The following is an 11510-nucleotide window of genomic DNA, read 5'->3' on the forward strand; positions in this document are numbered from 1 at the left end:
TTCATTGAGACGGGCCCCCACCGTGCCTGATTCTGCTTGTAAAGCCCCAGCGTCATACTGAGGGCTTGGCAGAGGCGGGAGAGGGCTTCTGTTCCTGGGAACTGGCTGATTTCTGCAGCCTTTTTCCTCTCCCTCTGTCACGGGGCAGAAATGAGGAACCTTTTGCCCGCTTGCCCACGAAAAGACTGCGCCTGATAATACGGCGTCTTCTTATGTTTAGAGGCGACCTGGGGTACAAACGTGGATTTCCCAGCTGTTGCCGTGGCCACCAGGTCTGAAAGACCGACCCCAAATAACTCCTCCCCTTAATAAGGCAATACTTCCAAATGCCGTTTGGAATCCGCATCACCTGACCACTGTCGTGTCCATAACCCTCTACTGGCAGAAATGGACAACGCACTTAGACTTGATGCCAGTCGGCAAATATTCCGCTGTGCATCACGCATATATAGAAATGCATCTTTTAAATGCTCTATAGGCAATAATATACTGTCCCTATCTAGGGTATCAATATTTTCAGTCAGGGAATCCGACCACGCCAACCCAGCACTGCACATCCAGGCTGAGGCGATTGCTGGTCGCAGTATAACACCAGTATGTGTGTAAATACATTTTAGGATACCCTCCTGCTTTCTATCAGCAGGATCCTTAAGGGCGGCCATCTCAGGAGAGGGTAGAGCCCTTGTTCTTACAAGCGTGTGAGCGCTTTATCCACCCTAGGGGGTGTTTCCCAACGCACCCTAACCTCTGGCGGGAAAGGATATAATGCCAATAACATTTTAGAAATTATCAGTTGTTATCGGGGGAAAACCACGCATCATCACACACCTCATTTAATTTCTCAGATTCAGGAAAACTACAGGTAGTTTTTCCTCACCGAACATAATACCCCTTTTTGGTGGTACTCGTATTATCAGAAATGTGTAAAACATTTTTCATTGCCTCAATCATGTAACGTGTGGCCCTACTGGAAGTCACATTTGTCTCTTCACCTTCGACACTGGAGTCAGTATCCGTGTCGGCGTCTATATCTGCCATCTGAGGTAACGGGCGCTTTAGAGCCCCTGACGGCCTATGAGACGTCTGGACAGGCACAAGCTGAGTAGCCGGCTGTCTCATGTCAACCACTGTCTTTTATACAGAGCTGACACTGTCACGTAATTCCTTCCAACAGTTCATCCACTCAGGTGTCGACCCCCTAGGGGGTGACATCACTATTACAGGCAATCTGCTCCGTCTCCACATCATTTTTCTCCTCATACATGTCGACACAAACGTACCGACACACAGCACACACACAGGGAATGCTCTGATAGAGGACAGGACCCCACTAGCCCTTTGGGGAGACAGAGGGAGAGTTTGCCAGCACACACCAGAGCGCTATATATATACACATGGATAACCTTATATAAGTGTTTTTCCCCTTATAGCTGCTGTATTTTTAATACTGCGCGTAATTAGTGCCCCCCTCTCTTTTTTAACCCTTTCTGTAGTGTAGTGACTGCAGGGGAGAGCCAGGGAGCTTCCCTCCAACGGAGCTGTGAGGGAAAATGGCGCCAGTGTGCTGAGGAGATAGGCTCCGCCCCCTTCTCGGCGGCCTTATCTCCCGTTTTTCTGTGTATTCTGGCAGGGGTTAAATTCATCCATATAGCCCAGGAGCTATATGTGATGCATTTTTTTGCCATCCAAGGTGTTTTTATTGCGTCTCAGGGCCCCCCCCCAGCGCCCTGCACCCTCAGTGACCGGAGTGTGAAGTGTGCTGAGAGCAATGGCGCACAGCTGCAGTGCTGTGCGCTACCTTGTTGAAGACAGGACGTCTTCTGCCGCCGACTTTCCGGACCTCTTCTGGCTCTGTAAGGGGGCCGGCAGCGCGGCTCTGGGACCTATCCATGGCTGGGCCTGTGATCGGTCCCTCTGGAGCTAATGTCCAGTAGCCTAAGAAGCCCAATCCACTCTGCACGCAGGTGAGTTCGCTTCTTCTCCCCTTAGTCCCTCGATGCAGTGAGCCTGTTGCCAGCAGGTCTCACTGAACATAAAAAACCTAAAACTAAACTTTTCACTAAGCAGCTCAGGAGAGCCACCTAGTGTGCACCCTTCTCATTCGGGCACAAAAATCTAACCGAGGCTTGGAGGAGGGTCATAGGGGGAGGAGCCAGTGCACACCAGGTAGTTCTAAAGCTTTACTTTTGTGCCCAGTCTCCTGCGGAGCCGCTATTCCCCATGGTCCTTACGGAGTCCCCAGCATCCACTAGGACGTCAGAGAAAATGGATTTACCAAATAATTATCAAGAACACATTTATCCATAACTATACTATTGCATCTACATCAGTCTCTCCATAAACATGCACACTGACAAATTGCCAGCCCGATATCCAGTGGGCACAGTGCAAAAAGCAGAAGGACTGTTTGAAAATCTACTGTATCACAATTGAAGTGTTTTCACTTTGCGCATAGTGCAGAACCAATGGTACAGAAATACAGGCGATGCAGCTTCGGACACATTTCAATCTTATCTCCATTTAGGACTAAAGCTCTGACTCCGCTGACTGCACGTGAATATGAGCCTAATTCAGAGTTGATCGCAGCAAAAAATTTGTTAGCAGTTGGGCAAAACCATGTGCACTGCAGGGAGGGGGGGCAGATATAACATGTGCAAAGAGTGTTAGATTTGGGTGGGGTGTGTTCAAACTGAAAATAAGAATTTACTCACCGGTAATTCTATTTCTCATAGTCCGTAGTGGATGCTGGGGACTCCGTAAGGACCATGGGGATTAGCGGCTCCGCAGGAGTCTGGGCACAACTATAAAGAAAGCTTTTAGACTACTGGTGTGCACTGGCTCCTCCCACTAAGACCCTCCTCCAGACCTCAGTTAGGATACTGTGCCCGGAAGAGCTGACACAATTAGGAAGAATTTTGAATCCCGGGTAAGACTCATAGCAGCCACACCGTATAACTCGTGATACAATACCCAGTTAACAGCATGATAACAACTGAGCCTCTCAACAGATAGCTCAACAATAACCCTTTAGTTAAGCAATAACTATATACAAGTATTGCAGACAATCCGCACTTGGGATGGGCGCCCAGCATCCACTACGGACTATGAGAAATAGAATTACCGGTGAGTAAATTCTTATTTTCTCTAACGTCCTAAGTGGATGCTGGGGACTCCGTAAGGACCATGGGGATTATAACAAAGCTCCCAAACGGGCGGGAGAGTGCGGATGACTCTGCAGCACCGAATGAGAGAACTCAAGGTCCTCCTCAGCCAGGGTATCAAATTTGTAGAATTTTGCAAACGTGTTTGCCCCTGACCAAGTAGCAGCTCGGCAAAGTTGAAGAGCTGAGACCCCTCGGGCAGCCGCCCAAGAAGAGCCCACTTTCCTCGTGGAATGGGCTTTCACTGATTTAGGATGCGGCAGTCCAGCCGCAGAATGTGCAAGCTGAATCGTACTACAGATCCAGCGAGCAATAGTCTGCTTAGAAGCAGGTGCACCCAACTTGTTGGGCGCATACAGGATAAAGAGCGAGTCAGTCTTCCTGACTCCAGCTGTCCTGGAAACATAAATTTTTAGGGCCCTGACTACATCCAACAACTTGGAAGCCTCCAAGTCATTTGTAGCCGCAGGCACCACGATAGGTTGGTTCAGATGAAAAGCCGATACCACTTTGGGGAGAAACTGGGGACGAGTCCTCAATTCTGCCCTATCCATATGGAAAATCAGATAAGGGCTTTTACATGACAAAGCCGCCAATTCTGAAACACGCCCGGCCGAAGCCAAGGCCAACAACATGACCACTTTCCACGTGAGATATTTCAAATCCACGGTTTTCAGTGGCTCAAACCAATGTGACTTTAGGAAATCCTACACCACGTTGAGATCCCAAGGTGCCACTTGAGGCACAAAAGGGGGCTGAATATGCAGCACTCCCTTAACAAAAGTCTGAACTTCAGGTAGTGAAGCCAATTCTCTTTGGCCCAGCTGAAATTCGGCCCAGCTGAAATTCTTCCGTAGGGGCCTTCCTGGCCTCACACCACGCAACATATTTTCGCCATATGCGGTGATAATGGTTCGCGGTTACTTCTTTCCTAGCTTTTATCAGCGTAGGAATGACTTCCTCCGGAATGCCCTTTTCCTTCAGGATCCGGTTTTCAACCGCCATGCCGTCAAACGCAGCCGCGGTAAGTCTTGGAACAGACAGGGCCCCTGCTGCAGCAGGTCCTGTCTGAGCAGTAGAGGCCATGGGTCCTCTGACATCATTTCTTGAAGTTCCGGATACCACGCTCTTCTTGGCCAATCCGGAACAATGAGTATAGTTCTTACTCCTCTTCTCCTTATTATCCTCAGTACCTTTGGTATGAGAGGAAGAGGAGGGAACACATAAACCGATCGGTACACCCACGGTGTTACCAGAGCGTCCACAGCTATCGCCTGCGGGTCTCTTGACCTGGCGCAATATTTTTCTAGCTTTTTGTTTAGGCGGGACGCCATCATGTCCACCTGTGGTTTTTCCCACTGGTTTACAATCATTTGAAAGACTTCTGGATGAAGTCCCCACTCTCCCGGGTGGAGGTCGTGCCTGCTGAGGAAGTCTGCTTCCCAGTTGTCCACTCCCGGAATGAACACTGCTGACAGTGCTAACACGTGATTTTCCGCCCATCGGAGAATCCTTGTGGCTTCTGCCATCGCCGTCCTGCTTCTCGTGCCGCCCTGTCGATTTACATGGGCGACCGCCGTGATGTTGTCTGACTGGATCAGTACCAGCTGGTTTTGAAGCAGGGGTTTTGCCTGACTTAGGGCATTGTAAATGGCCCTTAGTTCCAGAATATTTATGTGCAGGGAAGTCTCCTGACTTGACCATAGTCCTTGGAAGTTTCTTCCCTGTGTGACTGCTCCCCAGCCTCGAAGGCTGGCATCCGTGGTCACCAGGACCCAGTCCTGTATGCCGAATCTGCGGCCCTCTTGAAGATGAGCACTCTGCAGCTACCACAGCAGAGACACCCTTGTCCTTGGAGACAGGGTTATCAGACGATGCATCTGAAGATGCGATCCGGACCACTTGTCCAACAGGTCCCACTGAAAGGTTCTTGCATGAAACCTGCCAAATGGAATCGCTTCGTAGGAAGCTACCATTTTTCCCAGGATCCGCGTGCAGTGATGCACCGACACCTGTTTTGGTTTTAGGAGGCCTCTGACTAGAGATGACAGCTCCTTGGCCTTCTCCTCCGGGAGAAACACTTTTCTCTGTTCTGTGTCCAGAACCATCCCTAGGAACAGCAGGCGTGCCGTAGGGACCAGCTGTGACTTTGGAATGTTTAGAATCCAGCCGTGCGGTTGTAGCACTTCCCGAGATAGTGCTACCCCTACCAACAACTGCTCTCTGGACCTCGCCTTTATCAGGAGATCGTCCAAGTACGGGATAATTAAAACTCCCTTCCTTCGAAGGAGTATCATCATTTCCGCCATTACCTTGGTAAAGACCCTCGGAGCCGTGGAGAGACCGAACGGCAACGTCTGGAATTGGTAATGACAATCTTGTACCACAAACCTGAGGTACTCCTGGTGAGGATGGTAAATGGGGACATGTAGGTAAGCATCCTTGATGTCCAGCGATACCATGTAATCTCCCTCGTCCAGGCTTGCAATAACCGCCCTGAGCGATTCCATCTTGAACTTGAATTTTTTTATATATGTGTTCAAGGATTTCAAATTTAAAATGGGTCTCACCGAACCGTCCGGTTTCGGTACCACAAACATTGTGGAATAGTAACCCCTTCCTTGTTGAAGTAGGGGCACCTTTACTATCACTTGTTGTGAATACAGCTTTTGAATTGCCTGTAACACTGCCTCCCTGCCTGAGGGAGTGGTTGGCAAGGCAGATTTGAGGAAACGGCGGGGGGGAGACGTCTCGAATTCCAGTTTGTACCCGTGAGATACTATTTGAAGGATCCAGGGATCCACCCGTGAGCGAGCCCACTGATTGCTGAAATTTTTGAGACGGGCCCCCACCGTACCTGGCTCCGCCTGTGGAGCCCCAGCGTCATGCTGTGGACTTAGAGGAAGCGGGGGAGGACTTTTGCTCCTGGGAACTGGCTGTATGCTGCAGCTTTTTCCCTCTACCCCTGCCTCTGGGCAGAAAGGACACGCCTTTAACCCGCTTGCCCCTATTGGTTGTGAGGGAACATGGGGTAAAAATGTAGACTTCCCAGCTGTTGCTGTGGAAACGAGGTCCGAGAGACCATCCCCGAACAATTCCTCACCCTTATAAGGCAGAACTTCCGTGTGTCGTTTGGAATCTGCATCACCTGTCCACTGCCGAGTCCATAACCCTCTCCTGGCAGAAATGGACATTGCACTAATTTTGGATGCCAGCCGGCAAATATCCCTCTGTGCATCCCTCATGTATAAAAGTGCGTCTTTTATATGCTCTACGTTTAGCAAAATAGTGTCCCTGTCTAGGGTATCTATATTTTCTGACAGGGAATCTGACCACGCAGCAGCAGCGCTGCACATCCAGGCTGAAGCTATAGCCGGTCTCAGTATCACACCTGTGTGTGTGTGTGTGTGTATATATATATATATATATATATATATATATATATATATATATATATATATATATATATATATATATATATATATATATATATATATATATATATATATATATATATATATATATATTTCAGGATAGCCTCCTGCTTTCTATCAGCAGATTCCTTCAAAGCGGCCGTATCCGGAGACGGTAGTGCCACCTTCTTTGACAAGCGTGTGAGCGCTTTATCCACCCTAGGGGATGTTTCCCAGCGTGACCTATCCTCTGGCGGGAAAGGGTACGCCATTAGTAACCTCTTAGAAATTACCATCTTTTTATCAGGGGAAGCCCACGCTTCTTCACACACTTCATTTAACTCTTCAGATGGAGGAAAAGCTACTGGTAGTTTTTTCTCTCCAAACATTATACCCTTTTTTGTGGTACCGGGGGTAACATCAGAAATGTGCAACACATTTTTCATTGCCTCAATCATGTAACGTGTGGCCCTACTGGAAGTTACATTAGTCTCTTCGTCGTCGACACTGGAGTCAGTATCCGTGTCGACATCTGTGTCAACCATCTGAGGTAGCGGGCGTTTTAGAGCCCCTGATGGTTTTTGAGACGCCTGGGCAGGCACAGGCTGAGAAGCCGGCTGTCCCACATTAGGTATGTCGTCAAACCTTTTATGTAAGGAGTCGACACTATCACGTAATTCCTTCCACAGCACCATCCACTCAGGTGTCGACCCCACAGGGGGTGACATCACATTTACAGGCATCTGCTCCGCCTCCACATAAGCCTCCTCATCAAACATGTCGACACAGCCGTACCGACACACCACAAACACACAGGGAATGCTCTGACAGAGGACAGGACCCCACAAAGCCCTTTGGAGAGACAGAGAGAGAGTATGCCAGCACACACCAGAGTGCTATATAACACTGGGATCCCACTATCAATGAGTGTTTTCCCTATAGCTGCTTTTTCATATATATTACATATATATATCTATACTGCGCCTAAATTTAGTGCCCCCCCTCTCTTTTTTACCCTTCTGTAGTATTCTCAGACTGCAGGGGAGAGCCAGGGAGCTTCCTTCCAGCGGAACTGTGAGGGAAAAATGGCGCCAGTGTGCTGAGTGAGAAGCCCCGCCCCCTTTTCGGCGGACTTTCTCCCGCTTTTTCTGTGATACTGGCAGGGGTAATTTTACATCTATATAGCCTCTGGGACTATATATGATGTATATTTTGCCAGCCAAGGTGTTATTTATTGCCCTCAGGGCGCCCCCCCCCCCCCCCCCCCCAGCGCCCTGCACCCATCAGTGACCGAAGTGTGAGGTGTACATGAGGAGCAATGGCGCACAGCTGCAGTGCTGTGCGCTACCTTGGTGAAGACCGAAGTCTTCTGCCGCCGATTTTCCGGACCTTCTTCGTGCTTCTGGCTCTGTAAGGGGGACGGCGGCACGGCTCCGGGAACGAACACCAAGGTCGGGTCCTGCGGTCGATCCCTCTGGAGCTAATGGTGTCCAGTAGCCTAAGAAGCCCAAACTACCACCTATTAGGTAGGTTCGCTTCTTCTCCCCTTAGTCCCTCGCTGCAGTGAGTCTGTTGCCAGCAGATCTCACTGAAAATAAAAAACCTAAATATACTTTCTTTCTAGGTGCTCAGGAGAGCCCCTAGTGTGCATCCAGCTCAGCCGGGCACAAGAATCTAACTGAAGTCTGGAGGAGGGTCTTAGTGGGAGGAGCCAGTGCACACCAGTAGTCTAAAAGCTTTCTTTATAGTTGTGCCCAGTCTCCTGCGGAGCAGCTAATCCCCATGGTCCTTACGGAGTCCCCAGCATCCACTTAGGACGTTAGAGAAATCTAAATTGCAGTGTAAAAATAAAGCAGCCAGTATTTACCCTGCACAGAAACAAAATAACCCGCCCAAATCTAACTCTCTCTGCACATGTTATATCTGCCCCACCTGCAGTGCACTTGGTTTTGCCCAACTGCTAACAAATTTGTTGCTGCGATCGACTCTGAATTACCCCTATACACATTGTGGTCCTCATTCCGAGTTGATCGCTAGCTGCCGTTGTTCGCTGCGTAGCGATCATTTAAAAAAACGGCAAAACTATGCATGCGTATGGGGCGCAATGCGCACGTGTGGCGTACGGGTACAAAGAGCATCGTTGTTTTGCAATGCTTCTAGCGACGATTCCATTCGCACAGCCAAACGCAAGGAGATTGACAGGAAGTGGGAGTTTATGGGTGTCAGTTGATCGCTTTCTGGGAGTGTTTGGAAAAACTGCAGGCGTGTCCATGCATTTGCTGGGCGGGTATCTGACGTCAATTCCGGGGACCTTCGTCGCAGCAATTATCCCACAGAATAAGGCTGGTCTTGTTTTGCACAAAATGTTTTTGTACCGCTCGGCTGCACAGGCGTTCGCACTCTTGCAAAGCGAAAACACATTTCCCCGTGGGCGGCGACTATGCATTTACATGGCTGCTAAAAGAAGCTAGCGAGCGATCAACTCGGAATGAGGGTCTTAGTTCTGTGCACACAATGCGCAAGCAATTGTCTACTTGCATTCAGCTTTATTACACCAAGTGTGTTTTACTGTAAACTCCTTTATATTGAATGATAAAATTATTATATCTGGAGAAAATACAATTCACACCTTGCAAACAGATATAGGCCAAAAATATTTTGCCATTTTTTTGTGCAAGAGCGCACATAATGCCCATTACCCACTGAAGTTACTGTTAGTCTGTGTTACCACTTGGACTCACTGCCTGTAACCTGATGGTATGGGTTTGTTGGGTTGACCATATTTAGGTTGACATTCATTAGGTCGACCATTATTGGTCAACACCTGAAAAAGATCGACATGGTCGGCAGGTCGACATGAGTTTTTATTTTATTTTTGGGGGTGTCATTTTCTTCATAGAGTGACGGGGAACCCCAATTAGTGCACTGTGTCCCCTTGCATGGGTCGCTTCGCAAGCCATGCTTCGGGCAAGGTGTCTCGCTGCGCTCGGCACAGGTTACTATTCCCAATCAAAGTCCACGTGGATCGAAAAAGTATAAAAGTTTTATTTTTAAAATGAGAAAACAAACCTCATGTCGACCTTTTCATGTGTCGACTTTTGCCATGTCGACCTAATGCTCATGTCAACATTTTCCAGGTGTCGACCAATAGTGGTCGACCTGTTGAGTGTTAACTTAAGTGAGGTTGACCTAAGGACAGTATCCTGAACCTGATGCCTACAAGTCTCCCTATCACACCTTCAGGGATATTCAATTAGCCTCAAACATACATACGGTGTAAAAAACCCCGGTTTCTTCAGGTTTTGCGGTCGGGCTATTCGATTAGCTTGTCAGTTAAAAAGTACATTTACACCCGTAAACACAGATTCAGTGAAACCTGTGCGTTTTCAGATGAAAACCGGACTGTTATCTGGGATTTTGCTTCGCCTGCCGGAGGAAGGTGAAACAAAATCCCAGATAAGCCACGGCACGCGCCGGCTTATCGGGGCTAATTAGATAGCCCACCCCCCTGGCGATACTTTGCACCCGACAGTATGTGCGGGTAATTGAATATCCCCCCCTTAACTTAATTCCTGCCAACTCCTGAACCCACTGCCTCTCTGTAAATCCATGAACCAACTACTGAATCTCTGCCATCACTGAACTTGTTGCATGCCTGTGTCTCCGCCTGAAACCACTGTCTATTCGTCCGGTATCCCCTAAACCCGCTGCCTTTAACCCTCTGAAATCGCTGTCTGCCTGTAAACACAGCATATCAACCCCTGACCCTGCTGTCTGTCATTACATGAACCCTCTGTCTATCTGTAACCTATTGTCACTGCCACCCTTGTCTGAAGCTGTGATCTGGTTAGAGGGCACAGCAGTGGCATGCCTATAAAGAACAAGTACCATATCAAAACATGCATCTTCCCTGGGGCTGTCTAGTAACATGTACAGTACAACAACTCTGTGGGAGTACATCTGCATAGCATTGCCAGTGATAAGGTGCAGTACTGTATAAGGGTACAATGTCTCTTTAAAAAAGGTTTTTGTTATTTTTTTCTAATTCAATTTGGATCAGATTACTATGTTATACTGAATGTATGTGGAAACTTAAGAAAAAAAAATACAAATAAACAAAAGCAGACAACGTAAATGTTTGTAAGGAAAAAAGAAAGTCTGTAGAGACCAACCTCAGCTCTCTCTGTGTAATTTACCGTACATAGAAACTGTCTCAAACGTCAATGGAATGAATTAAAAAACCACCTGACGACCTTTGCTGCTGCAGTATATAGATCCTGAATAACAACAAGCATTCCCTGTGCAGTGTGACTGATACAAAGAAGAATACAATGAAACGTTCCAGGGATAATGTCAGTATTCCCCTTACCGGCTCACCCGTGCGGCTGATCCCAGCATCCACCTACTACACCAACTCTCACCCCTCTCCATGCAGCGCGCGCTTCCTGGTTACTCACTATACAAAGCTTCGGCCAATCACAGCTCCGGGTACACCCTGGAGAATGTTACATGCTTCTGCATTTGCCTTACACCGTTCCGCTTGTGATTGGCTAGTCACGGGCTCCTGCTGGCGCCTGCGTGCACAGGGGGCGGGGCAGCAGTGTGTTGGCCTGTACTGGTGTTCGAAACTCGAGCAGATGGGCTCAGCTGTCACTGTCAGTGTGGGAGGATGCAGCACATTTGTTCTGCGCTTGTAGTGAGGGAGAGAGTAATATATTCCTGGCATGAGGTTTCTTTTTCATAGGGCTAAATGTATGGAGAGACATCTGTTTCCATGTTAGTATTTGTAAATGTACAGCTCTTAGAATAGCACTAACCCAGAGCCGGATTAAGGCTATGGGTGGGTGGATGGGTGGGGTGGGGTGGGGCACCTCAGACTGTGGGGCCTTTACTACAGAGGAAGTAGATTAATTAAAAAAATAAAATAAATATATAT

General features: G+C 48.3%; 1 protein-coding gene across 2 annotated transcripts in view; it reads right to left on the reverse strand.

The window, feature by feature from the left end:
- The window catches only part of PIGA (phosphatidylinositol glycan anchor biosynthesis class A), an 81723-nt gene extending 70627 nt beyond the window's left edge, over positions 1-11096 (reverse strand). Inside the window, exon 1 of one of the 2 annotated variants that reach the window (XM_063955793.1) lies at positions 10952-11096. The gene's annotated coding sequence lies outside the window, so the exon portion shown is untranslated. Of the gene's footprint in view, positions 1-10943 lie in introns of both variants that reach the window. The other variant, XM_063955792.1, reaches the window with a different exon arrangement.
- Positions 11097-11510: the final 414 nt, after the last annotated feature.

The sequence above is a fragment of the Pseudophryne corroboree genome, chromosome 2 (assembly GCF_028390025.1).
Source record: "Pseudophryne corroboree isolate aPseCor3 chromosome 2, aPseCor3.hap2, whole genome shotgun sequence".
Lineage (NCBI taxonomy): Eukaryota > Metazoa > Chordata > Amphibia > Anura > Myobatrachidae > Pseudophryne > Pseudophryne corroboree.